The sequence below is a fragment of the Pleurodeles waltl genome, chromosome 6, assembly GCF_031143425.1.
Source record: "Pleurodeles waltl isolate 20211129_DDA chromosome 6, aPleWal1.hap1.20221129, whole genome shotgun sequence".
In the NCBI taxonomy this organism is placed as follows: Eukaryota; Metazoa; Chordata; class Amphibia; order Caudata; family Salamandridae; genus Pleurodeles; species Pleurodeles waltl.
The window spans coordinates 180,921,185-180,934,270 of NC_090445.1; the positions used below are offsets into that span (position 1 = coordinate 180,921,185).

General features: G+C 46.4%; 1 protein-coding gene across 2 annotated transcripts in view; it reads left to right on the forward strand.

Annotated features, from left to right (window-relative positions):
• Window positions 1–13,086, forward strand: part of NBR1 (NBR1 autophagy cargo receptor) — a 751,844-nt gene that overhangs the window by 672,775 nt on the left and 65,983 nt on the right. The gene's annotated exons all lie outside the window — the stretch shown is intronic.

The window sequence follows — 13,086 nt, forward strand, 5'->3', positions numbered from 1 at the left end:
ATGTCTCCTTCTAATTGTATTTTTAATTTATACACCCTATCGGGTGCGGTGACACGCATGTCTACAGTCTCAGGCTTGTAAGAAGTCATCAGTTGCTTTCACCTTCAGATGCTCTTGAAGATTCCAGCAAACTATTGTGACCTCTGCCGCGCTGTCTAGCAGTGCTAGTGCCCACTTTCTGTACTTCATTAAAGCTCTCATCCTGAGTGGCATTTCGTATAGAAATCGCTGCCAATTTTTTCCTTTTTGAATTGGGTGTTTGTTGGGGAAGTTTCTCTTCTTTTTAACAGAAACTTCTGACAAGTATTGTGAGTCCTTTCTTGGTTTTACGTACTCTGTCCGCTGCTCTGACTGCCCATCTCCCTCACTGCGTTTTTCCAGTGAGTCCTGAAAGGAACGAGATTGGCGCATATCAGTATATTGATATCTATCAGGCGTTTTTATATTATCTCTAGTTCTGGGGCAGCCCCGTATTCATCTTGAATTTGTTTTAACACATCCGGAAGATTGCCAATTGTTGGTGTTCCATGTGTGGTAGTATAGAGCGTGGCAAATACTATGCCCCAAGTATTGCAGTTATGTATTGTGGAAACCAGCCCAACTGGCAAGCACACAGTGAGAATTCTATGTTTATCCCGAGGTTCCGTATGGTGGGGGGGGGGGACTGCTTCCAGTGCATTTTGTTTTTTAGGTAACCAAAACTGAATTTCCTCCTGTTTGGCGGGTACTTTACCCATGATCAAATGTACAGTCGCAGGGTGAATCCCTGGTGTGACTGCATGTGGATGTGCTGGGGCAACACATGCTGGGTTAGTGTTTAAAGTCTGCATTACAAACTGTACTAACAGTCTAAATTGCTGTAAGCTCAATGTATAAGCGACAAACCTTAGCTACCACCAGGGTGGCTCCATTAGGATGCGGTATATATTTGGCCAATAAAGGCCCAGTAGGACTACCATTGCTCAGAGAACGTGTAATATTGTGTGTGGTAGGGTGCCATCAAGCCAGTTATTATGGTCTTGAAAAGATAGAGGTATCTCTAAATATGCATAAACTCTGTATTGTGCAGGTATGTTAGAAGGTATGTAGTGATGAAATTAAATGTATTAGTGTTCTAGTTCTGGAAAAGTGACCCAAGAGTAGAATATTTCTGTTCTGTAGGCTGGATGTGCCTCAACTATAAATGATACATGACCTCCCTGGGCTGTAAGGCCACTAGCTAACAAATGAGCAGTAAGGGGAGGTTGCAAATTTACTGCAATTGCTATCCGTTGTGGGTTCGCCCATGGTAGATATACCTGTCCAGAGATAGGGACACCAAATTGGGATTAATCCTTTTATGGTTCAAGCTAGAACGATGTGCATCGTTGGATAGGTACTACCTACCTAGATTTGGAGGGAATCCTCAATACTACAGACGTCTCTGTATATAGTATTGAGGTGCCTTTAGCACGTAGTGAGACAGAGATACTCAGGAAAATCCAAAAATCAGTGCCTGACCAAACGTTGGCGGCGCCATGTCGCGTGGGCTCTCATGCTAATGCAGCTGCTGGATTCTAGAGACAGCATCACCTGAATCATGGGGAACTAAGTCCAATCCCACACCATGTTACAACTGTCAGTCCAGTCCATTTCCGGTCAACTAGCTGCACCTCATCTCTGTCCAAGAGCAGGGATGATTTGTGGCAACCGGGCGCATGACCAAGTGACTCTTCAGGGAAATTGTGGTGTATCAGATCTCATCCTTTTCTCGCACTTACATTAGTCTCAAACAAGCAAAGACACACAGTGGCAGAAAATGGTTCAGTAAGGCTTATTGAATCACCTGTGTCTTAGATAAAATGGCATGAATTGCAGTAATTAGCATAATGAAACATGCTGGAAGCAAAATGGTGAAGAGAAAAGTGAAACACAGGAAAAGTCCCACCATACTCTCACTGCGTGTAATATATTTGATTTCTACCTCAGCTATGTTAGACCATGTCATGATAAACCCTAATCCGCCCTTCACTACCCCCCCCGGGAAGACATCATTCCCCATACCTGAACAAGGAAGCCTCTTATCTACAGAGACACCATTCCCATATATATCAGGGAACCGGTAGTCTCAGCAAGCAGCTGTAGCAAAGTCAATCAGTATACGGTTGTGGTCATCTGGCTGGAATCTCCCTCCAATGTGCATGAGGCAGAGAAGTGTTTTGATAATAAAACAGCTGATGTTGTGGGAAAGATTTCCCCACGCAAGGATGTGTCTGTTTCTGTGAACGTTGGAAATGCAGTGTACCACTTTGCTGGCAACCCTGTCTCGCTGCAGCCTTGAGAAAATAATGTTTTGCTAAGAAACGCAATGCTTTCCTAGGCGAAAGAAGAACTAGATAAAGAAAATAAAACAGCACCACAAATGTGCCTGATTCTGAAATAATAAAATAAAGCCGAATAAAAGGGCACAAGCAGCAGGCCTAGATACTAAAATAATGTGCCCAAAGACAGTTAAAATGGCTATACAGTGGCTTTTGAACCGCGATTGGGTCAGAGGCAGATCCCTCTCCCTTCCCCAAAAAGATCTGACAGTAGTGACAGAAGCATCACATGGGAGAAGCAGACATCAGAGGTTATAGTCTCCGGCGAAGTCTGGGCTCCACATCAGTCTTTTGGAGCTCAGAGTGATCAGACCGCCATTTAAAGCACGTCTTCCCTCTCTCAAAGAGAAAGTAGTACAGGTGTTCACGGACAACACTACAGCCATGTAGCATTGCGTCAAGCAGAGAGGGGTGGGGTCGTAAACACTTTGGCAGGAGGCTTTGCGTCTCTGTACATGGCTGGAACATCAGGGCATTTCCCTGGTGGTTCAACACCTGACGGGCTGTCTGAACGCCAGAGCGGACAACCTCAGCCATCAATGCGTGGTCGATGACGAATGGGGTTTCCATCCGGAGGTGGCTTAAGGTCTCTTTCATCAGTGGAGAGAGTCTTGGTTAGATCTGTTCGCCTCCACAGAGAACGAGCAGTGTCAGCAATTTTGCATGTTGGAGTTTCCAAGGCGTCACTTGCTCGACAACACTTTTTGTCTCAAGTGGAGCTGAGGCCTCCTGTTCGCCTTTCCACCCATACCCCGTCTGCCCAGAGTTTTCAAGAAGATCAAGAATGAATGGGCCCAAGTAATCTTTGTGGCACCAGACTAGGCACAAAGTGTCTGGTATCCCAAGCTATTAAGCATGTCCTTCGATCCTCTGATCAGACTGCCTCTTAGAGAGGATTGTCTGGCACAGCAGCAGGGGAGGGTTCTCCACCCGAACCTTGTCCAGTCTCTGCCTTCTTGCATTGAGATTGAGCGGCGGCAGTTGACAGCTTTTGACCTTCAACCTGAAGTCTGTGACGTTCTCTTGGCAGCAGACGTCCCTCCACCAAAACGGTATACACCTGTCAATGGAACATATTTGTAGTATGATGCACAGACAAGTCTGTTGACACCTGTTCTGCCCCTCATTCTGAAGTCCTTTTGTTTTTACTTTCTTTGGGCCACCAGGGCTCTGGCTTGGGCACCTTCAAAGGTTATTTGTCTGCTATCCCTGCTTTTCTGAGATTACCTTACCAACCCTCTTTGTTTAAATCTCCTATTGTTAGTAGTTTTCTTAAGGGTGTTACGCACATGTTTCCTCCATCACCATATCATAATGCCCCAATGGCCTTTGAATCTGGTTCTGAATTTCTTAATGTGCATTCCCTTTGAGTCGCTTCATAACTGTCCTCTCCGGCTTCTGAGGTTAAAAACAGCCTACCTTGTGGCCATTACATCTGCTCGTAGGGTGAGTGAGCTGCAGGTATTGTCATCTAAGCCACCCTACCTTTTCATCTATCCTGACAAAGTGGTGCTTTGCACCAGGGCTTCCTTTTTTTTAACCAAAAGTGGTCTTGCCCTTTCATGTAGGCCAATCCATCACCCTGTCTACTTTTTACGCACTCCCTCATCCTTCTGAGAGTCCACCGCCTGGATCCAAAAAGAGCATTGGCTTTCTACCTTGATCGTACCAAAGAGTTCCAGGTGGATGATCAACTCTTTGTTGGGTATGTGGGTGCAAAGGAAGGTCTGGCAGTGCAGAAGACAACTATCTCTAGATGGGTTGTTCTCTGCATTAAGATGTGCAACCCCCGGAGGGTTTGTGCGCTCATTCTGCCAAAGTGAAGTGCCAAAAAAGAATGAAGGCCTCCACCCAGTCTTAGATCTGCACCCTCTCAATGCCTTCCTGAGGAAGGAGAAATTCAGGATGCTAACATATGCTCAGGTCCTGTTTGTGTTAGACCCTGGAGACTTGATGGTAGTGTTGGACCTGCAGGACACACATTTTCACAGCCCTGCCCTGCAGGCCCATCTGAGTTACCTACAGTTCATGGAGGCAGGAAACAGTTCTAGTACACTGTGCTCCCGTTTGGTCTCCTCAGTGCCCCTTGGCTGTTTATGAAGGTGATGTTAGTGGTTGAAGCACATCTATGGAGGTCTGGGTCCCACCTTACCCCTACCGTGACAACTGGTTGTTGAAAGCAGGTGTAGGAAACTAGCTCTTTCGGACCTACTTAACTCACTTTTTGCCTGGTGTCACTGTGTTCAGACTGTTGTGCACTGGGATCCTACTAATCAGGACACCAGTGTCTGTACTCTCCCATCTAAATTTGGTTGCTGGTTAACTTTTACACCCACAATTTGCATACTTGGGCACCCATGTAAGCCCCTAGTATATGGTACTTGGGTACCCAGGGCATTGGTACACCAGGGGTCTCCCATGGGCAGCAGCATTAATTATGCCACACATGGGAGACCATGCAAACTGTGTCTGCAGGCCTGCCATTGCAGCCTGCGTGAAATGGTGCATGCACCTTTTCACTTCAGAAATAAGGCTTGCCTTATATCACTGTCACTGCACTTGGACACTGTAAGTCACCCCTCTGGTAGGCCCTACAGCCCAAGGGCAGGATGTATGTGAGGGTATCCCTGCATGAGCAGGGTACCCCTACAAACCCCAGGCTCCATTCCCTGGGCTTTGTAAGTGCAGGGAAGCCATCTTAAGGTATGTAGTGGACACTGGTCAACATAAGTGGTCCATCTACATAATGGCGTTTCTGAACCTAGGCATGTTTGATATCAAACATGTTGGAATCATGCAACTAATCTAGTGCTATTTGCATGATCCCATGCACTCTGGGAGTTCTTCAGAGGATTCCCCAGTTCTACGTGTGCAGTCTTACAGGATCTGGCTGCCAGCCCACGCTGCTGCTGACCCCAGACACTGTTCTGCCCTCCTGCTGATGAGCCTAACTCAAGCAGGGGAAGGCAGAACAAAGGATGTCCTGAAATGGAGAGGTGTGATCACCTCTCCCTTTGAAATAGGTGTCGCTGGGGTGGGGTGAGGTGGCCTCTGAGTGCCATCAGACTGCTTTGAAGGGCACATTTGGTGCCCTTCTTGCATAATCCGGTTTGCACCAGTTGAGGAACCCCCGGTTCTTGCTCAGGCGCGAAACTCCACAGAGGACAGGGCAGTAACCACCTCCCTCAGGCAAGACTCCTCGAGGAACTCTCTGGAAGACATCTTCTGCTCCTGGCCTCCGGAACGGCTGTTGTCTGCTTTGGAACTGAAACAAGACTACCCATTTGGAAGGGCTCCCACTACAACATTGTTTCTCCAGCTCATGCAGAATTTCAGCAACATCCGTGGCTGTGCATCCTCCAGGGTCACAAGGACTCTGTTTGCATCCAAGAAGCACAAAGGAATCTCCCTTGGAGGGAAGGAGTCTCCCCTGCATCTGCAGGCACCTCAAGACAATGACAACTGGCTGGTGGATCCTACTGTCCCACGGACATCCATAGGCTCCACAGCACAGGTGGTGGTTCTGTGGTCCTCTTGGGGTCCCCCTTGTCTTCTGGTCCACTTGGGAGACTGTGGGCCCCTGCTGCAACCACTGGAATATCAGCCCTGTGCACCATGACTGTTGCTCTTGCCAAGGTTTGTTTGCGCTTCCTCCGAGGGTATCTTCTGGCTCCAAGAAGCCCCAGCCTCCAGCACTGTGCAACTCCAAGATTAGCTTCCACTCTGCAGCTCCAAGATTAGCTTTCACTCTGCAGCTCCTGCAACATGGGACTCCTGTTTTGTTGTGCTGGTGAGGCCTCCCTGCTACCCCCTGTGCCTGCTGCCAGTGGGTCATTTGTGGGAGCTCCATCGACTTCGGCTGGCTTCCCTTCCTTCTGAAGGCCTGCCCTGACTCTCTTCCAAGGGTCCAGACACTAGGACCTTGCTGGTCCTCAAAAACGTACATCTTACCTTGCGACTACTATTTGCATTTGCCAAGGCATGTTGCTGGTCCTGCTGGTCACTGACCCTTTTACACTCTGCTGACCGACGTGGGACAGCTCGTGGGTGACTCCAAGAATCTCCTGCATCCCCCTGGACTCCTCCTTCACATCCTGCAGGAATTTCACCTCCAAGAGGGCGGGTGTTGCCTATCTGCACTGCTGGACATCTCCTAGTGGTCTGGACACTGTCCCCTTCTTTTTCAGGTTCCTCTCTTCCCTAAACTACTGTTGGGTTCCACCGACTTCGTCCACGAGTCGTAACAGATGCTGGACAACCAAGGCTTACATTAACTCCCAAAAGGGTTCCAGACGCCACTTCATCCCTATGCACCTGGCCTCCCAGGTGTAGGTACTCTGGTCTGCTGGGTATCCAAGGGTGGGGGCTCTCCCTAACCTTCTTTGTGCCTAATGGTTTCCTCAAGCTCCACTGGGAAGGGTCCTGAATCCATAAAAATCCAACCACGATGGTCCTGTGTTAGCCTGTGGGACACCCGGCTCGATGGCATCTCCTTCCTCCCCCAGCCCCAGGAATCCTAACACACTTAACTTGCTTGGGCACCTCAGTTCTTATACCACTTTCTTAGTATATGGTTTGCTCCCTGCCCCCATGGGGCTCCATGTATTCTTATGCTATTTCTGATTATTTCTATGTATGTATTTCTGTTTAGATATCACCCAGGGGAGATATACCAACATTAGTATAGTCTTTAGTATTATAATAAAGAAACGTTTATTTTTGCAACACCTGATGTGGTTCTTTCTTGTGTACTGTTACTGACTGACTATTGTGGTATTGCAAGAGCTTTACACTCCTCCTTTAGATAAGCCCATTCCCCCGATCTACCACAGTCTTAACAAAGACAGCAGCAGTCCTTCCACCAGCAGATGGGATTGGGTTACACCTGAGGAGTTTACAGGGATAGCAACAAGGGCAAGACTAGAGGTGACTCCAGTAAAAAGGCAGCCACCTCCAGGCAGCAACTTGCCCCTCCTGAACAGGGAACATCTTCTCTTCCTAGAGGAAGGGGTGGTTTTAGAAAGGGTCAATAAAGAGAATAGCTCCTCAACACCACAACAACTGTGCCTTCTTTCATATACCCATCAGCCTTGCCCCTGACAGTGCCTTTACTTTGTGGTAAGTGGAAAGCACTACCAATTCAGAGTTCTTTCACTGGTGCAAAGTAGTTCAAAGTGTGCCTAGCAGTGGTGGCCACTTATTTTCAGATGGGTGGCCCTCATTTCTTCTCCTGCCCCGAATATTGACTTATCAAAACAGGCGGCAATCCCTAGCCCACAGTCAAACTGCAATTTCCCTCCTACACAGCCTGGGCTTCACTATAAATGCCACTGATACCCTAAAGGTTCAGCCTTTCCTAGAGGCGACCCTAAATGCATTCACGGGGCAAGCCTACCCCAACCAACCTAGAGACTTCACATTTCAGCAGGTGCTATCTCTTTCTTTCAGCCCAATCATCAACTTACATACAGGAGATGGTGGAATGATGGCCTCCTGCGTCACCATTGCTGCCCATGTCAGGCTCCACATACTCCCATTACAAGAATGCCATTCAGTACAATTGTCAGAAGTAGGTCATTGGGAAGATCTGGTGTTGGTAAAGGCCAGCAAGAATTGCTCTCTGCAATGGTGGAACAGCAACAGTCTGTTGCAGGGCAGGCTTTTCTCCAATCCCATTCCATAGGTGACCATTACCACAGACACATGTCTCGCTGGCTGGAGTGAGGAGGGTACATCACAACAGTATGACAGTCCAGGGAGTGTAACTCCCTCAACAGCAGGGGTGCCGCATAAACTACCTTGAGCTGTTGGCCATTTGCCTCAGTCTCATAGCCTTATTTCAGGTCATTCATAGCAAGGTAGTTCTCATCAAAACAGACAAGATGACCACCATGTATTACCTACAGAAGCAAGGAGGCATACGCTCTCCTCCCACTATCACAAATAGCACTGAAGATCTGGCACTAGGCTGTCTGCGACAACATACACCTTGGAGGGGTTAGTCGTATCCCTCTTGGCTATTAGTATAGCCAGTTCAGCCAGAGTCCTAAGATAATATGGGCTACCCCATTTGATTGCCACCCTGGCTTCAGTCCACTTATCTTTATCCAAAGTCCCCATGTCTTCTTCCCATTTGGCTTTCAAGCTTGTGACGAGTGTCTGTGGAATTGTTTATTATTGTATGATTCAACTGGGATATGCCCTTATTTCCCCAATGATTCTGTGATTAATTTGCGCTCTAATGGACTGATGTCAGCGAGGTTCTCCAGCTGTGGTTGGTTGCAGGCCAGTGTATGCCATAAATCCATAAAAAATTGTGTTGTGTGCAGCTCAAACCCTGCCGCCAACCAACCATAGGACCTGACATGACCCCAGACCACACATCCCTCTGGTGAAAGCTACCTATCCAGTCCCAGTTTTGAAAACTCTTTAGTTGCACGGTATAAGAGAGCCACCTGCTTTCCATAGCAGGGGCCATTGTTGTTGAAATTGTATGCCACTTAGTGTGGCGTAGTGCTGCATGCTAGCATTGAATTGATATCTTAGACAACTGTGGTAAGGCATGCAAAAGTGTATAAGGCTGTGTAATAGTGACAGCGATGCTGAATCTTGCTTGTTGTTTCTTGCTTGTTGCCAAACAACCAGTTATTCTCGGATCAATTGTGAGGTTCAATATTATAATTTTATATCCACCCATCCTAGTCCTGCCTCATTCAATTTCTGTCTGCCCTTAGAAAAAGAGATATGGCGGGTTTGTTACCCCGTAAAAACCCAGTAATCAAAAAAAGGTCAGGGAAAGCACGTTTTTTTTTTTTTTTACAAAACCTATAGGAAGCGGAGCAATAAGATCATCTTAAATATTGCTGCCCATCTCATAACTGAAAGAGGCAAAGTGGCCCACACCTTTAGGACCAACTTTAATTTTGTAATTATATAAAGTCTCCATGAACCGCCTGTAACGGGGTCCAACATTCATATGCCAATTCAGTTGGTGCAGAAAGGGCCAGTGAAGACTATCGAAGGCCTTTTCAGTATCTATTAGGAGTAATGATTCCACACCATCTTTCTCCAAAATCACAAGAAAACACCAGAGACAGTGTCTGGTGCCACAATTTGGTGTGAAGCCATTTTTGTTTGGATGGTCTAGGGTGTGGGTCACTTTTGCCAGCCTGTTTGCAAGAACGTTAGCCAATATTTTTGCTTCAATTTTACTAAACTGTGCTAAAGAGGTTTGTGCCAATTTATTGCCCGCACTGCAACCACCTCTGTCCTCTTAGTAGAAGTTACATTTCAAGTTGATTTGCTGAGTCAGTGCTAGGTCCTTTTTGCATTGTTTTTCTCAGCATTATTGACTTACTCCTGATTAAATAGTATGATCTGTTGAAGTAACACTCTTGTCCCTTTGTAGTCTGACTGACATCAGTGTGTTCTTGAAAACTCCTCCAAATAAGATGCTTACTAAGAGGTTTATATTATTAGTTTGGGAGTGAACAGTGCCTCACAAATAATCATATGAGGAATGCACTGATGGACTAAGTTGAGTGACAAGAATGCTAGTTAAGTTTTTGAACATGCTATATTTAGTGCTGTAAAAGTTCAGTTTTTAATTAAAAAAACGAATTGTTAATCATTTGCATCTGGGGTATATCGCTTACCTGACTCCTGTCGTGGTTTCCAAAATTATGAAGTTAAGCAGCACTTAAATTACAGTAACATGTTTTAAAATTAGTATGCAGTTTGCAGAGAGCCTAGTTGCCTATTCTACATTTTGCAATCTTAACTGATAATTATGAACGTTGAATTATTGAAGAATACTGTTACTTGCGGTTTCCTCAACTCTTGAATATACCAGAAACCAAACTGGATCTGGAAACTTCCAATAGTTCTTCCTCCCCGGTAGAGGGTGCTGGCTTCACATTGGTGCAGGAAGCAGTGCCCTCATAATGAGAGTTGGGCCATAAAGCACCTACCTTGATGCCCTGACATCAGTTGCATTTTGTCTGTGCCTTTAATCTGGATCTGGAACTCAGACTCCTGAGTTACTTCAGAGGTACCGGTATCCTTACAGTTAAAATTTGGATGCACTACCAGGGATGTCTTCCTTAAAAGTTTGGGTTGCAAGCCCTGTTAGGATTGTCACGGACAAATGTCGATCACAGAGCTTCATTCCATTTGCCTGTGGTGCTTGGGGTTGAATCACAACTCGCATTCTTGTAACTCTTGTTTCACTTAACACCTTAGGGATATAAACAAGAGAGAGAGGCCGTGATCCAGGCCCGAGACGATCATCAGTTTCGCTATCGATCAAGGGCTCATGTGAAACTTCTTTTGCCAGGTCAGCGAAGGACGAACGCAAAAAGTCCAGGCAGCACAAGAAACAACTTTGTGCTTAAGCACCACGTAAGTCACCCCATCTCTGTGGAACTCCCTTCGGAGCTGGCATTGGAGCCCAAAACTCCTCTGAATCGGGCATTGGTGACTACAATGAATCCAGCACCATTGCCCCCTAAGAGCCGAACCTGCCAGCATCCTTGCATTCACTGTCTTACCCCGATTTTCCCACTCTGCGTACTGACTGCAGCCTTTCTAAGTGCTATGTCTTTCCCTTTTGTCGAGCGGCAGTCCCTTCTGGAGCAGTTTTAGGCTCCACGGAGAGACAGTATGGAACGCTCTTCTTTATGCCAGTGACCACTTCATCGGTGCTATACGGCACCTCCACCAGCCTTTCTACATCCGGCACAGCCACTGACTCTTCCGGTGGCAGAACGGACTCCTTCAATGCCATCGGCACCAATCCTTCAAGCTTTGGCTTCAGCATCAGGTGCGAACCCTTCTCCAGTTGATCCAGAGGTTGTTGTCTGCTGAGGATGGGGAGGCTCAAGGTCGAATTAGCAAACTATTTCAGATTCAGACCCTGTGGAATACGTAGCACGGATGACAGTGGTGCAGGCCTATTCTTTCCACTCTTACAGTCTGAAGCTGCTGACCTTTTGGCATTAGGAGCAGCCAGTGGCCTAGATTCTTCACCTGAACTGTAGATTAAATGTCCTTATGGCCCTGCCCCTCCAGAGGCTTTGTCCTACCGTGCAGACTGCGGTGTTTAAGAATTGCCTCTACTTACCATAGATACAATAGCCTTACCATTTAACAAGGCTCTGATTATGTCATCTTCGTAGAAACCAATTTCAGCCCCAGAAGTCAAAATATTGGTGGCTCCAGTAGACCCTTCTTTTCTGTCAGGTCATTGATCCCCTGAAAGATTGGTAGTATAAGCTTCTTGTTGGCGAAAATAAGTTTCGGGGGCATTTCTCACACTAGCAGCCAAAGAATCTAAAAAAAAGTCTGGAGAACTGGGGTAAGAAGTTATTGTCTGACAGTATTATGACCACGAAATCCCTTAATGCCATCTGCCTCATGAGAAGATACACCCTTTAGTACGTGGCCGAATTAGTCATTCACCAGTACCATAGAGATCATTTGTAGGTTTCGCCTGCACATCGCCTGTGTGCTGTGCTTGCAAAGTCTTTTTTAATCTTTTTTTTTTTATATATATCTTAAAAGGGGGCCGCGCGCTTCTGATGTGTTTTTTTTTTTTTAATGCTCTCCCTGAACTTCATATGAGTGCATGTGTTTGTATAGCGTGACTGTTGTACCAGATGGGCGATGCTTCCACTCTCCAATTGCCACTCTGGCTTACGCCGACCTTTTCAATGGATTTTGCGCTATTGTTTTTTGCTGTACTTTTTCTAACATCGCTTAAAATGTTTCACGGGGTCTGTGCGGTTGTTGAGCCTAGGAACTTTTTTACTGCCCCTCCATACCCTGAGTGTGACGTCTTCAAAGGATCCGGTGAGCGCTGACTTTAGCACTATATCCTTCATTCATTGCAGGAATGTCCGGTAAAGCGGGTAATGAAAATACCAGCTCCGCACGCTGGGGAACAGGCCGATGACGAAAACATTTTTATTGAGATTTAATTAAGTTGGCGTACAAAAGACGCGGTCAGAGATCGTTGGCTGTACAGTATAATGGGAAGCTTTAGGTTGAGGCAGCAGATTAATGGTGAAATGTAACCTTTCTTGACTACAGTCGTAGTTGGTGTCTGGTGCTGAGTGGTCACCATGCTGATATCTGGCAGAAAGGGTACAGCCCAGTGCCCTTTCACTCCTGAATGCTAAACGTATTAAGGGCCATATGTAGAACACATTTTCCCATAGACACAAAATGGGTAAAACCCTTTGCTATATCTGGCCCTTAGTTCTCTGGTGCGGATTTGTCCATTCTGCACATTCCTCACTGCGCCAGAGGCATAGCTGTATCACAAGGGATGCCATTTTAATAACAGGCAGATAAAGAAGTCTCAGTAGTAATCAGAGCTGTACGGATGATTGGGCGGAGCCTTGGACTAATGTTATCTTCCTTACTCTGACATGGCCACATCAGTGGAGCACGGGCACCCCTTGCCATAGCCGATGTTAGAATCTGGCTCCATTTAGCAACCTGAGAGTAAACCACTTCCACAATATGGCACGTTCTAATGATGGCATTCAAATTCATAAAGTTTTATTAGTGTTGTGGAAATCAACAGTACACCACTATGTGCACCTTCTTCGTTTAATATCACAGCTGTGTAAAACAGTATGGGAGCAGTGATAGGCTCCAGTCGTCACTGCTGGATACTTGGCAGGATGACAAGTTTTTTTTTTTTTTTTGCAGGTTTATATAG